The 16,541-nt window shown below is 41.7% G+C and overlaps 1 protein-coding gene across 1 annotated transcript in view; it reads left to right on the top strand.

Moving 5' to 3' along the window:
• The window catches only part of LOC126354923 (uncharacterized), a 117,343-nt gene that overhangs the window by 79,440 nt on the left and 21,362 nt on the right, over positions 1-16,541 (top strand). The gene's annotated exons all lie outside the window — the stretch shown is intronic.

Below are 16,541 nucleotides of genomic sequence, written 5' to 3'. Positions count from 1 at the left end.
ACTAAACAATGTTGGGAAGAAATGATTACTTATGATACAAAAAGTATCTACTTGACATTGCTTATCTTATTTATAATTAATAGCAAAACACAGATGGCTAACGAGAACGTCTAACAATTGTATCAAGCACCACTCAATAATACACTCAGGTTTTATCGGGACATTGATAAGCATCTACTCCAAGACCACTTAACCAAAGCTTCATTGTTGAGTTAGACACATCGAATGGAGGGTGTGATGTTCCTATGTTGCAGCTTTAGTCTCTATTAATAACAGTAGCTCGTTGCCATGCGAACGTAATAAGGAAATGAAAAAAATCTGTACTTCAGTCGTCCCCAGTTGCTTTCGGCTGGTTCAATGCTAGTCTAATGGCAACACGTTTTGACACTAACGCGTTCCTCTCCAGATGAGACTGCGCTTTACGTAAGTAAACCACCTCAGATTTCAGATAAATCTTGCAACTCAAAACAAAGTAACGTCGCAGCCAAACACTACATATTTTCACATTTATTCATGATAGTTGCTATCACTTTGTATACAATCAAACGAAGTAGACCTTATTGTTGTTTACACTACAACAGCTAATCTCCATAGCAGGAAACTAGTTTGAATAGAAGTGCCAAAATCTGTATCATATACCTCCAGTAATTAACTTGTTCCCCTCAATTATTAACAGAACAGAAAAGGAAAGCAATGTATAAGACGGCGCAACGCATCAAGGTGGACAGCCATACCACACTGCAATATATGAAACGCATTGCATAGCGCTTCTGATTTTCACTGTAGTCTCAAGATTACCGTTCCTGCTGCAGCACGCATAACAACCGTTTCAGTGTCCTCCTGATACTATGACACTTGCTAAAGTAAAACTTCCGTGGAATAATAGATGCCTACGTACAGTTCGGTTGTGAATCTACCTGATCTTAGACAGATGCAAATCAGTTTTTCATTAAAAGGTACGTCAGTTCAGAAATGTTGCTGAAATAAACGTTGAGTGAACTTTAATACTGCAGTGCACATGAAAGCTGGTTCCCAAGATAGCAGCCGTGTGTAAAATGTTCTCAGCCATCCTCAGTTGTCAAATTAAAAACTCGAGCTTTCATTACTTTCTTCCACCACCTTCAAGACGATAAATTGATGGGGATTTCACTCATCTTAAGAGATACTTGCCAAAAATCACGATCTCACACTCCACAGAGATATTTGTTGTTAATCTTTATTAATACATCGTGTGTCTGTTTCCCACAGAGAAGGTTCCTTTTGAAAACACTTTGTGTAGCAGAATATAGTTTACGTAGAGTTCAGTCATGTCAGTTCCATGAGACCATGTGAGGCAAAGGTACATGGTCATGAAACGAGTCAGGACATAGTTTCTCAGAATGGTGATTAGAAAAATGTCAGTTATGCGGGGAAGTCTTGTACGTAATAGGAGTGTGTTATAAGGAAACCTTTCCACTTAATATCGAAGACGAGGGTTTATCACTCACTTTTTTGAGTTCCATTGAAAGCCTACTGAAAATTAATCTGCTGAACACCTTGGTCTACACCGCTTGTGGCAGTCTTATACAGGTACATATCGACTTCTCGTTCAGTAACCACGGAATAAATGTTGCAGTTTAGACTAAGTGAGCCAATACTGTCAACAACAAATCCCATGATATGGCACATGAAAAGGGATGGTGCAGTTGGAGTACCGAAAAACCTGGCCAAAGACCTACACAAAGTCCACGAACTGACACTGCAGATCTATATGACTGCTTTTCTGAGCTAAGAATATTCCTTGTGAGTGGACAAAGCTGTCGCAGAATATTTTTCAGTAGGAGATTGCAGTTGAAAGAAAGCAAAGCAAACAAGTACTCCCGTTCTAGTTTCACATACAAGAATTCTTGTCATATTCACCCGTTGCAAAACTTAAAAGAACCATCTTCGCTAACAGTCTGACCGTTTTAGGACAATAAAACTTTACTTTTACAAGAGATCAACTTAAGAAACTACATGCATTGCGTTTATTGTAGTCAAGCGTTGATCCATCTTACGTTACCGACTAACCTACTTGCCTCATCATTTCAATTATGGTCCACGCCGTTAACAGCAGCACTTGTGTCATCTGCGAACAGAAAAGTTTTTGAATCATTTTTCATATTTAATGGAAGATCATGGATGTTGAAATCTCTTCTCTTTGTGTTGAATGTATCGAAGGTACTCACATTGAAATGCTTTTGCTAGTTCTCAATCTATTTTGTAGCCCTTGAAGTGCCTCACACACTACTACAACTATTACTACTACTACGTGATCAGGCCCAGTGGGCCACACGCTTCTACAAGTTTCCTCCTCCACTGTATTCTGTCCATTGCTGCTATCGGCCATCCATCAACATCTATTGGCACTTGGTTTAAATCTTCATCTACATCTACATCTACATCTACATGACTACTCCGCAATTCACATTTAAGTGCTTGGCAGAGGGTTCATCGAACCACAATCATACTATCTCTCTACTATTCCACTCCCGAACAGCGAGCGGGAAAAACGAACACCTAAACCTTTCTGTTCGAGCTCTGATTTCTCTTATTTTATTTTGATGATCATTCCTACCTATGTAGGTTGGGCTCAACAAAATATTTTCGCATTCCGAAGAGAAAGTTGGTGACTGAAATTTCGTAAAAAGGTCTCGCCGCGACGAAAAACGTCTATGCTGTAATGACTTCCATCCCAACTCGTGTATCATATCTGCCACACTCTCTCCCCTATAACGCGATAATACAAAACGAGCTGCCCTTTTTTGCACCCTTTCGATGTCCTCCGTCAATCCCACCTGGTAAGGATCCCACACCGGGCAGCAATATTCTAACAGAGGACGAACGAGTGTAGTGTAAGCTGTCTCTTTAGTGGACTTGTTGCATCTTCTAAGTGTCCTGCCAATGAAACGCAACCTTTGGCTCGCCTTCCCCACAATATTATCTATGTGGTCCTTCCAACTGAAGTTGTTCGTAATTTTAACACCCAGGTACTTAGTTGAATTGACAGCCTTGAGAATTGTACTATTTATCGAGTAATCGAATTCCAACGGATTTCTTTTGGAACTCATGTGGATCATCTCACACTTTTCGTTATTTAGCGTCAACTGCCACCTGACACACCATATAGCAATCTTTTCTAAATCGCTTTGCAGCTGATACTGGTCTTCGGAGGACCTTACTAGACGGTAAATTACAGCATCATCTGCGAACAGTCTAAGAGAACTGCTCAGATTGTCACCCAGGTCATTTATATAGATCAGGAACAGTAGAGATCCCAGGACGCTTCCCTGGGGAACACCTGATATCACTTCAGTTTCACTCGATGATTTGCCGTCTATTACTACGAACTGCGACTTTCCTGACAGGAAATTACGAATCCAGTCGCACAACTGAGACGATACCCCATAGCTCCGCAGCTTGATTAGAAGTCGCTTGTGAGGAACGGTGTCAAAAGCTTTCCGGAAATCTAGAAATAAGGAATCAACTTGAGATCCCCTGTCGATAGCGGCCATTACTTCATGGAGGCCATCCCTCCAATGCTTCCTAGGTCTCCCTGGGGTCTCTTTCCTGAAGGTGTGAAATCCAGGAGCTTCCGAAGCCATCTGTGATCCTCCATCCGGGCCACATGGCCGGCCCACTGCATTCGTTTGACTTTGACAGTTCCTATTATGTTGGGTTGCTGGTATAGTCCCTCAAGCTCTTGGTTGTAGCTGAGCCTCCATTTCCGTGTATCTGCATCCAGAAACTGACCGAAGATCTTCCGCAGCACTTTTCTCTCAAAAACGATGAGCTTATGGAAGTCCTGTTTCCGGATACTCCATGTCTCACAGCCATATAGAACAACAGACTGGATCAGGATTTTGTACAATCGAATCTTGAACTGTCTGGAGAGATATATGGGCCGAAGCAGTTGTGCTAGGCTGTGGTAAGATCGGTTTCCTGCCTCACACACAAAAGAATAAAATGCTTATTTTGTGGATACTCTTTTTCCTGAACCAAACTGCGAGACACCAAAAAAAATATATGCACTAAGATGTCCATCTACCGTCTGAAATAGGACTTTGTTACATACTTTCGAAACCACTATCCCTGTGTAACTTTTTATAAAGATGGTTTTAATAAGGAGTCAGTCCATTAGGAAACTGACCACACCTAAAAGACCTATTGCATGGTTGACAGCACAAAGTTCTTATACGATACTTTGATCTTCAGAACATAACTTGATATTACGTGATATCCACAGAAGACTTTATTCTTTATATTTTAATCACTGACTCAGCTATATCTTTGCTTTTAGTTCCATGTGATAAAGCTGTCTCTGAATACAAACTTTCGAGAGTTCTACATTTACATACAGCAATAATGTTTTATCTTGCAGACCACTGAACATCAACAAAAGCAAAACAATAATAATGGAATGTAGTCGAATTAAATAGTTTAGACAAGAAGAGAATAGAAGCTTTAGAAATGTGGTGCTACAGAAGAATGCTGAAGATTAGATGGGTAAAGCACATAATTAATGAGGAGGTATTGAATAGAATTGGAGAGAAGAGAAATTTGTGGCACAACTTGACTAGAAGAAGAGATCGGTTGGTAGGGCATATTCTGAGGCATCAGGAGATCACCAATTTAGTATTGGAGGGCAGCGTGGAGGGTAAAAATCGCAGAGGAAGACCAAGAGATGAATACACTAAACATATTCAGAAGGATGTAGGTTGCAGTAGGTTCTGGGAGATGAAGAAGCTTGCACAGGATATAATAGCATGGAGAGCTGCATCAAACCAGTCTCTGGGCTGAAGATCACAACAACAACAAACATTATGAGGAACTGATTATTAAATATTTTGAACAGCTCTGGTAGATCACTAAGAGTTTCATAATCACACAAGAGAGTGTAACTTGTTGTAGACCCGTATTTGGCACTAAAAACTGCTCCATAATTAAGAACACATTTTCAGTTTTGTTCCGAGAACGTTCTGTTTTCGTGGTGTAGTGCATTCACGTTGCCGTACTGACTGTAGTGAGTGTAATCTCACAGCATTAGATACTATGGAACATCTCCCTTTGTCTCCTGCATGATATTCTAAATCTAAACTCATTTGTTATTTTTACTGCGTGTCTGACGGCAACTTTTTACTGTGGAAGAAATGTTAAAGAAAGTGTAAACGTTTGTAAAATTATATTACATTTGTAGTTACAATTACATTTGTTCTAAAAGTGTTGCAAAGTTTCCAATTAGCTTTAAATGTTTGCAATGCAAATGGATTCATTGTAACATATCGTTTCCTTGCAATGGTTGTGTGCTATTATGTTAAACAGAGCCTGTATCCGGGAGGATACCTTGTAGTGACAGGGCGATATTTTCATAATTATCCTAAACTGGATGTGGCCGGATTCTCCATGACTGGCTTACTGCTTTGTGATTTGACAGCATTTTCTGAGATCTTTCGCATAGAGAAAAGGAGGTAGCAGCGCCTTCCCAAAGGTCTTTTAGAGGAAGGGCGCACAATGAAAAGGTCAATATTTTGCTCACAATTCTGATTGACCAGAATGACCAAAAGACTAATTAATTTCGTGGAGTGATTTGGAAGACCGAGAAATTGGGGAGTCGGCTGGCTTGTCTCGTGGGGTGTAGAAGTCGTTTGCCCTTTGAGTAAGGATGAGAAAAACAGACCTGATAAAACCGATACCGGTATTTTAGTTCTGAATAGCATTATTTATTGGGATTTGTGCGGTCTCGGTTATAATAGGTGTTTTTTATTTTTTGTTAATATCCGCGTACAAAACCGAGATATTAATTAGCCGTAACGGTGGTGTTAAGATTATTCGATATTAAATAACACTTTTTTTTAAAAAAAACGTAACTTTTATTCGTATAATTTGCATTCGTTTCAAATATTGCATTATTACAGAAAATGGGGAAAGCGACTAATGCAATTTTAATCATGTTGACGGAAACGAATAACAAACACATGCCATAAGAAGTGGTAAGCATTGTTGAGACAGTAACGTCCGTGTTGCCGTGTGTCGTGGCGTAAGATACGACGGGTGCACATACAGTATGCAAGACTCGCCCCCCCCCCCCCCCCCTCCCACCAATCTGGGCTGTATGGCAATTTCTCGCTGTCATCGCTGGACATCTGTTGTATTGCAGAATGGCACCAAGACTTGTCTAAAAATATTTTTACGAATTGGTTTAAGAGATTAAGGATTTTTCTGCCATTTCTAAGAATTAATAAAAGTGAGAGGAAATTATGGTAACATTAATAAATTAAAAACTTAACAACAGTTCAGTTATAGTACACACTGAAAACAGAAAGTAGCTGATCTCCTGACTTCGACTGAATAATACGCCTTATCTGCTTGGAGACCTTGAAACCGGACACATTAACACGAAAAATAGGTTTCTTCCAACACAGTTCTCATCCTTCAGCATTGAATACTTGTTATGCCGAAATAGCTGTAATTTCCCCGATTAGAACATGAGTTTTAAGCAGAGTTTCAAAAAATGACAATCATTAGGACAATACTGGTGATTTTTGTATTATTCAACCACTTATCACTTTTCGAGAAAAATTTTATTTGCCTACTTAATTTAATATTTTGATTATTTGTATCTTTGTAACTGTGAGAGCCAAAATTTTTAAATCTTTGTTCTATTACTAAGTTTATTACAGGAAATAATAGGACTAAAAATCGTAAATCAGTTATTTCAGAAACGGGTTATTTTGAACGCTTTTTACAGTCAGGTAGAAGTGGGGTGGGAAAATACGATATAACCGAAAACCAGTTGATTTAATGATAACTGCCATGCCTACCTCTGAGGGAAAAGGAGTATTTTCGTAGCAAATTTCACAAGTTTGGAGAAGGTGGTCCCTTGAGAATAGTCAAATCATTCCTTGCAACACTGAAATTTGAGAGAATCCGAAAGGCCCTTAGTAGGAGAGTACTCCTTCAACAAGATACGGTCTTTAACCTTAGATTGTCCCACATTCAGCGGCAGGGTTGAGCGAGGAGAATGGCAAAATGCTTTCATAGCATTTGTAGAACTCCAGCAGCATCGTCATCACACACTCACTCACTCACACACACACACACACACACACACACACATAGAGAGAGAGGAGAGTTATGTGCGGATCGGAGGTTTGGAAGAAACGGTCCAACACCCTGGCCATCCCGGCCTCCTAAGATTACGTCTCTTGACTTTTTTTCCTGGGGCTATATCAAGAACAGGGTCTTCGTCACACCAGTTGCTGACGTTGACGAACTGAAGGCTAGGATACAAGCTGCTGTGGCTACTACGACAGAATACATGTTACGAAACACTGGAATACCGCCTCGACATTCTCCGAGCTACCAAGGGAGCACACGTTATATATATTTCTCTCCTAACATGTTTTGCAGCTCCTTCTTAAGCCATACCCCAGTCTTGGAAATAGGGCAATAAGAGAGCTACTAAGCCTACGTACACACTCACACACACACACACACACACACACACATAATGGGAGGGAGAGAGAGAGGGGAGGGGGGGGGGGGGGGAAGAGATATTTTGATCTCCCAATCGCAACCTAATATTTTACTGCCACAGTTAATGAAGGGAAGGGGTACCCGTGGTCTAGGGGTAGCGTCTTTGATTCATAATCAAAACGTGTTCGATCGCCGCCACTGCCTAAATTTTGATAAATAATCAGCATTGGCTGCCGAAGACTTCCGGCATAAGAAGTCAGCCTCATTCTGCCAACGGCCTTGTCAAAGAGTGCGGAGGAGCGGACAGAGGTTCAGGGCACTCTCTTGTCCTAGGGGTGGGAAATTGCCCCTAAAGGCGGAAGAATCAGCAATGATCAACGACATGAGGATGCAGAAGGCAATGGAAACCACTGCATTTTAAAGACACGTAACGTGTATCCACAGGACATGTGGCCTGTAGTAGAAGTGTCATGATGATCTCTCCATTGGCAAAAGATTCCGGAATAGTCCCCCATTCGGATCTCCGGGAGGGGACGGCCAAGGGGGAGGTTACCATGAGAAAAAGATTGAATAATCAACGAAAGGATAATGTTCTACGAGTCGGGGCGTGGAATGTCAGAAGCTTGAACGTGTTAGGGAAGCTAGAAAATCTGAAAAGGGAAATGCAAAGGCTCAATCTAGATATAGTAGGGGTCAGTGAAGTGAAGTGGAAGAAAGACAAGGATTTCTGGTCAGATGAGTATCGGGTAATATCAACAACAGCAGAAAATGGTATAACAGGTGTAGGATTCGTTATGAATAGGAAGGTAGGGCAGAGGGTGTGTTACTGTGAACATTTCAGTGACCGGGTTGTTCTAATCAGAATCGACAGCAGACCAACACCGACAACGATAGTTCAGGTATACATGCCGACGTCGCAAGCTGAAGATGAACAGATAGAGAAAGTGTATGAGGATATTGAAAGGGTAATGCAGTATGTAAAGGGGGACGAAAATCTAATAGTCATGGGCGACTGGAATGCAGTTGTAGGGCAAGGAGTAGAAGAAAAGGTTACAGGAGAATATGGGCTTGGGACAAGGAATGAAGAGAAAGACTAATTGAGTTCTGTAACAAGTTTCAGCTAGTAATAGCTAATACCCTGTTCAAGAATCACAAGAGGAGGAGGTATACTTGGAAAAGGCCGGGAGATACGGGAAAATTTCAATTAGATTACATCATAGTCAGACAGAGATTCCGAAATCAGACATTGGATTGTAAGGCGTACCCAGGAGCAGATAAAAACTCAGATCACAATATACTAGTGATGAAGAGTATGCTGAAGTTCAAGACATTAGTCAGGAAGAATCAATACGCTAAGAAGTGGGATACAGCAATAAGGAATAGCGCAGTAGGCAGTACAATTGAAGAGGAATGGACATCTCTAAAAAGGGCCATCACAGAAGTTGGGAAAGAAAACATAGGTACAAAGAAGGTAGCTGCGAAGAAACCATGGGTAACACAAAAAATACTTCAGTTGATTGATGAAAGGAGGAAGTACAAACATGTTCCGGGAAAATCAGGAATACAGAAATACAAGTCGCTGGGGAATGAAACAAATAGGAAGTGCAGGGAAGATACGACGAAATGGCTGCAGGAAAAATGTGAAGGCATCGAAAAAGATATGAGTGTCGGAAGGACAGACTCAGCATACAGGAAAGTCAAAACAACCTTTGGTGACATTAAAAGCAACGGTGGTAACATTAAGATTGCAACGGGAATTCCACTGTTAAATGCAGAGGAGAGAGCAGATAAGTGGAAAGAATACATTGAAAGCCTCTATGAGGGTGAAGATTTGTCTGATGTGATAGAAGAAGAAACAGGAGTCGATTTGGAAGAGATAGGGGATCCAGTATTAGAATCGGAATTTAAAAGAGCTATAGAGGACTTATGGTCAAATAAGGCAGAAGGGATAGATACCATTCCATCAGAATTTCTAAAATCATTAGGGGAAGTGGCAACAAAACGACTATTCACGTTGGTGTGTAGAATATATGAGTCTGGCGACATACCATCTGACTTTCGGAAAAGCATCATCCACACAATTCCGAAAACGGCAAGAGCTGACAAGTGCGAGAATTATCGCACAATCAGCTTAACAGCTCATGCATCAAAGCTGCTTACAAGAATAATATACAGAAGAATGGGAAAGAAAATTGAGAATGCGCTAGGTGACGATCAGTTCGGCTTTAGGAAAAGTAAAGGCACGAGAGAGGCAATTCTGACGTTACGGCTAATAATGAAAGCAAGGCTAAAGAAAAATCAAGACACGCTCATAGGATTTGTCGACCTGGAAAAAGCGTCCGACAATATAAAATGGTGCAAGCTGTTCGAAATACTGAAAAAAGTTGGGGTAAGCTATAGGGAGAGACGGGTTATATACAATATGTACAACAACCAAGAGGGAATAATAAGAGTGGACGATCAAGAACGAAGTGCTCGTATTAATAAGGGTGTAAGACAAGGCTGTAGCCTTTCGCCCCTACTCTTCAATCTGTACATCGAGGAAGCAATGATGGAAATAAAAGAAAGGTTCAAGAGTGGAATTAAAATACAAGGTGAAAGGATATCAATGATACGATTCGCTGATGACATTGCTATCCTGAGTGAAAGTGAAGAAGAATTAAATGATCTGCTGAACGGAATGAACAGTCTAATGAGTACACAGTATGGTTTAAGAGTAAATCGGAGAAAGACGAAGGTAATGAGAAGTAGTAGAAATGAGAACAGCGAGAAACTTAGCATAAGGATTGATGGTCTTAATTTGAGGAAGAAATTTCTGAGGATGTACGTCTGGAGTACAGCATTGTATGGTAGTGAAACATGACTGTGGGAAAACCGGAACAGAAGAGAATCGAAGCATTTGAGATGTGGTGCTATAGACGAATGTTGAAAATTAGGTGGACTGATAAGGTAAGGAATGAGGAGGTTCTACGCAGAATCGAAGAGGAAAGGAATATGTGGAAAACACTGATAAGGAGAAGGGACAGGATGATAGGACTTCTGCTAAGACATGAGGGAATGACTTCCACGGTACTAGAGGGAGCTCTAGAGGGCAAAAACTGTAGAGGATACTTCAAGCAAATAATTGAGATCGTAGGTTGCAAGTGCTACTCTGAGATGAAGAGGTTAGCACAGGAAAGGAATTCGTGGCGGGCCGCATCAAACCAGTCAGTAGACTGAAGACCAAAAAAAAAAAAGTTAATGAAACAGGCAACTGCTACATACCCGAGAGCCACTGTCTCGTTCTGTTAGTTCGATATCCGATATTCTCCTACGGTCTTGTTGTCATAGATCGAATTGTAAAACTCAAGATGTTACAACAGTAGTAGGATCTCTGACTCGCTACTCCACCATATTTGTTTTCGTAGTTCAACCATCCATCAGCTTTGTTTTCGTAGTTCAGTCTACTATCTTCATTCCCATAGCCCTATCTATGCCCCCTGTGCTCCACCATCATTGTTCTTGTAGTCCTTTCCTTGTTCCCAGGGGCATAACGTTAGGGCCTGCAATGCGACAGGGTCCAGGTATTTCAAGGGCTCACAGAAAAGCATATAAAATATGATTTGTATTGTTATCTAGATTAAAAATTAATATAAAAATAAAATATGTACAAACATGTATAAGATAAATGGTCAAGTCAAATGACAGCCTGCAAAGGAATAGTCAGATCAAAACTGTTTCGTTGAATCGGTTAACGTCGAGTCGATTTTAGCATAGCTAGATGAGTGCGTAAACTATGCTTCACCTAGCTGTCTCTCTTAAAACTAAATTTGCAGCATGTTCCTCGGTTGTCACAAAAGAACAGTGCATATTGGTTACTACGAAGCAATAACAATATATACCAAAATATCACATGTAGGTGGAAAACGAATTTTATTTGATGTGTAGTGTACAAGAATTTGTATTGAGCAAAATTTTTCTAAATATTTCACTTTTTTCACGCCTTTATTCAGAAAGCAACGTAAGTTTTGCACACCAGTGTATTACAGAAGACGTCGTTCCGAGAATGAACATTTGCTGAAAGTAAAAATAAGGTGCATAATTGTTTTGAATACCGCAGTGCTTTGCAAGCCATGATAATCTTGGATGTGGTACGCCACTGTCTTTCTCCAACTCTTGAACTGACTTGCTCACCCAGTGGGACAGACATCTATTATGATAATAACTCAGAATAATTGGATTTTCTTTCACGTATAGCGTCTTTTACTTCTGGCCATCATTTGTTACGGAGGAATATTCGAAGGTACACAGATGTTTCAGAGTCGATGTTAAACTTTTTCTGCCCCTGCATCTGACTGGATAGTTCAGTTCGAAGAGCAGAGGAAGGTGAGGACATGTCTGCTTTAACTAGGACCACGGATAGTAACGCACCACAATGTTAAAAAATCTTCAATTTGCGTACAGCTATATATTGTCTGTTACAAGAGGTGAATTAAAGGTCTCTGGTCTGACTGGTCTGGTTCGCTATTACGATAACATCTTGTTTTATCATGATCGTCTTCCAGATTTTGGTTTCCTTACTGTTGTAACGTAGAGTAGTGATGATGTGTCTCTCTGTAATGTTATCTGAAGATGGCGAAACAGGTCATAGCTGTTAAAGTTATGCGATTGTGGCAGCAAATAATTTTTGTTTTGGATAATATATGAGGTTTTCTATTTACTGGTTATGACAGTGATAAATACTATAGAAACAGAAAGATGCACAGAAGTCAGCATTTCCCCAAAGTCAATCAACAGACTAGCTGCCCGCTCTAATAAATGCGTCGAGACGTGATCATTTGTATACAATTGCCAAATGCCGATGGTATTCACGACCTCGTCGACAGTCTATTGCTTTCACGTTATGACAATAAATAATCAGAACGACTTTTTAAAATCGAGGAGTTTTGTCACCGAGCCGTGAACCCATCTCCCGAACTCTGATATACTAATTCCCCACGGTTTGGGGCTTGTGTAGCTACCCTGTTGCCATGCTAGGTTAACGATCTGTGAGGAGGCTCGCACAACGAAATGGTGACGAAAAAGTAGTTGCAACTAAGCGTAGCTCAACTGAACAGCCGAAAGAAATCCTAACGGTAGACCTAGACGTAGTGGAAAAGTAATCGTATTTTCGGAAATTGAGACTCGAACCACCTGTATAATAAATTCGCCGTAAGAGAACTCGAAACAGATTAAAAAAAACTAAACTACTCACATAAAATACCAAAGTACCTGGGAGTAACTGTTGGTAGAATGTATCTGTCAGATCACATCTATCATAAACGATTAGAAAATGAAGAAAAGGAACAACGAAATCCAATATCTGTGAGGTACAACGTGGGAGGCTCGACACCCACTCCACATTCTTCTGCTGTTGATCTTGCCTTCCCAACCATTGAACATTTTGCTTCACTTTGGCTAATCAACCCTCATGCACAGAAAAATAGACAGCGAGCTAAATAACATTACGAGAATGATTGCTGATGTCGCCATGTCAAATCCTATGCAGTGGCTATGAGGACTAAGCGATATTCTACATCCTCAACTGCTAGTCACAAATGTCCTCCCGAAAGAGTACAAGAAGACTGCGGATAGTAAAAATCTAGCAGTGCTTCTGAAGACGTCGATCCTGTATATATCGATGATGCCAACTAAAACGACTCCGCTCTACACGACCGCAGACATAAAAAACAAAATTCGCTGTGGAAGTTGAGAAAATATTGTCACTCCTGAACAGAATTAGAACTCAACAAGGAAAATGTGTATATTTGTTGCAGAACTGGGATAAGTAACACACGTTGTGACTGTGGACACTCGAAATTCGATAGATTACACAAATATCCCAGATCTTCGTTTGCATACTGTTTTATTTCTACAGAGTGATTTTTTTTTTTCATCAGGTAGAAACTACAAGGATTTATCGATGAGAGGATAGGGAATAGAAAAGGTCTAACGATGTCTGGAAATGCTTGGTTTCCATGCTGAAGATCATTTATTCAACCACACTATATTACAGAGATTGTAGTCTAATACGCGCTGTACCATGCAGCCGGAGTTGTAGTATGTGTTCCTCACACGTCGTGCCCTAACTCCCTCTCTTGCCATAGTAATTAGTAGTGTTGTGTCCGACTAACTTCTCTTGCTGACTCACCTAGTGGTGGACATGATACAGCGTTGTACACAATGGTTCCGTATTCGAATCAAGAGCGGCAGCTTGCCGACATGATGTTTACTTAAGGAAATGAAATGAAATGATCGGATGGCACTGTTGGCCGTGAGTCCTCACGCGGGGGAGTCCTTTTTAGGTTACGCCACTTCGGCGACTTGCGGTTAAATGCTGATGAAATGATGGCTACACAACACCCAATCATCTCAAGGCAGATAAAATCCCTGACCACGCCGGGTATCGAATACGGGACCCCGCGCAGCGGGAATCGAGAACGCTACCGCAAGACCACGAGCTGTGGACAAGGAAAAGCAAATGGTAACGAGTAGCGGGCAGCATGGTTGTATCAAGAGACCGATCCCCACCGACAACAACCACACCATTCAATGTTTGCAACAGTGTTTCACCGTTTGTTTGAGACAGGGTCGCTTCAGGAAGCGGGACATCATGAAGGATGTACCCGAAACGTTCGGACACGCAGTGGAAGGATACTGACGTGTCAGTACCAGGCAGTTGGCCCGCCAGTACACGGTTACCCAGACAACGGCATGGACCATTTTTCCTGACAATTGTTGCTACCTTTACGACTTACAGCGTGTGCAGGACTTACTAGCGACAGACTTTCCACATCGGAAGCAGTTTTGTCACTGGCTTCTTCACCAGGCAATCACGATTCCGGTATTTGTGTCATCCATCATATTCACAGTTGAGGCCACCTTTTACGTGACATGGTATCTTCAACTTTCGTAACAGTCGTCTGGGGGATAGTATGCAGAACCCCCATGGTATGTTAACAGCGAAACATGAGCATCGGTGCAACGGGAGTGTGTGGATCGGGATAATTGGCTACCGTATTTTGGTGCAAGTCTTCCTTTCACGCCACCTAAAAGATTGGAACTATCGGCGTTTCTTGCGGGTGACTTTGCCTGCCCTGCTGGAAGAAGTACCATTAATGATTTGAAGGGTTATGTGGCTGTTAATGATTGTGCTCTAGTCCACTTTGCCATTAACGTCAGGATGCATCTCAATCATGCCTTCCCTGGTCGGTTGATAGGACCAGAGAGCAGTGTTGCATGGCCTGCTTGAAACGCCTGATTAAATCCGCAGGACAGAACAGGTATTTGGAATTGTGGAAAAGGGCCAAAAATGGGGGGCTGTCAGTTACACTCGAACACATATAACTTTATTTAGTTGGCCAAACATTACAGCGCAAATTTTCAAACTTAACTATGGACTGAATATGTCACACTATCTTATGCCTTAAGGGCACAACCTTTTTAAATTTTAAAACGGTTGAAAGCCCATGATTTAAAACACAACTACAATAAATTTTCAAACGGCTGAAGGCCCAAAGCTTTATCCAGAAAAAAAATATTTTAACTGACGCTGAAGGCCCAAACAGTCTATGAGTTAGCAAATAAGGAATTTTAATTTTAAGACATCTGAAGGTCCATGAGTGAAAATCACAACTACAATAAATTTTCAAAAGACAGAAAGCCAACAGCTACATTAAAAAAATATTTTAAATGACACTGAAGGCTTATTATTTAAAACGCAACTAAAAGCATACAGATTCAAACCATCGGCCATGAGCCATTAAAATACACAATCAAACACCAATAAGAAAAGGCAGTACAGCCAAGGGCGCTCAGAAGTTTCCGAGGGTCGGTCTGAACTTGAAATATTAGCGTTCTCTTAGGGCTGACAGGTAGTAGGCTCAACTATATCCGATCCGCCGGCAACCCAACCAAGAGACAGTTAACGGACCCTTCGACAAGACGACTTCTTTTCCACCCGACCAGTACACAAGGAACTCCAAAGCCAGAACGTAAAAGGCGTTACCACCCACAGCCAAGTATGCATAAACTGTCAAAACTACACACTCGTGCTGGACAGCGACAACACGGTTAGGAAAGGACACTGCCTGAATTTTACGTCAGAGGCCAGGGCAGGTAACCGGAACGCTAACGGCCACAAGGCAGAATATTCCGCTGGTGCACTTGGACTTCAGACAACCAAAATACAGTTAAACTCCACCGGATGGTGGCCAGGCTTTCGCCAACTCGAACACTCGCTGTTGCCAACCATGAAAACCAACGGCACAGTCTGAACAGACTGGCTTCGGTAATTAAATCACCACTCAACTTTGATGTCCTGGATCGGTGAGCCACGAACCTCGTAGCAATCGGAACAGCTCCCACATACCCGGACACTGCGTAGAGACTGCCAGCTGGCCCGGCTGACTTTGCCGCGCGGAGATTTCGCGGTTGATCCACACCAACCGAACGACTCACTGCCAGTAGGCCATAAACATTTAAAACAAGTTGTTAGTGGAAATGACACCAACTGCAGACACAGTTTTACAAACACTTGCAAGAAGACTTGCAGTGGCTCTGCAGTGACGAAGGCAAATCAGGAGTCGATTCATACACACAGCCAACCCATAAGCGATCAGCGAGCCAATTCACGTCGTCCGGTAGGACGACCGAACGACGATCCACGATGACCGTCCCCGTCTCACGTGATGTGTGGCGGCAACGGTCGGGAGAGCTTGGACATGGGGGCCTCACTGCTGCTCCAACCCGACTACACTAGTGTCACGTTCCAACTCACCGACTAGCAGGTCCGAACTGCACTCCTGGCACGTTCCAAGTGACTTCATTGCCCAGTCCAAACTAACTCTCAACACACCACGACCAGGAAGTAACAGCAGTCCAACAATGATAATACAGCAGTGCCTATATCGATAAGCGCTGCTGTTACCGTTCAAGGGTAGGCAAGGCAGCAATACAATGACACTAGTAATTGAAAATTCATGTAACGAAGTAGCAGTACGGTAAAAACAGGGTGTAAAATAAGAAAT

Source organism: Schistocerca gregaria, chromosome 3 (genome assembly GCF_023897955.1).
Source record: "Schistocerca gregaria isolate iqSchGreg1 chromosome 3, iqSchGreg1.2, whole genome shotgun sequence".
Classification (NCBI taxonomy): domain Eukaryota; kingdom Metazoa; phylum Arthropoda; class Insecta; order Orthoptera; family Acrididae; genus Schistocerca; species Schistocerca gregaria.
This window is presented reverse-complemented; position numbering and strand designations above follow the sequence as displayed.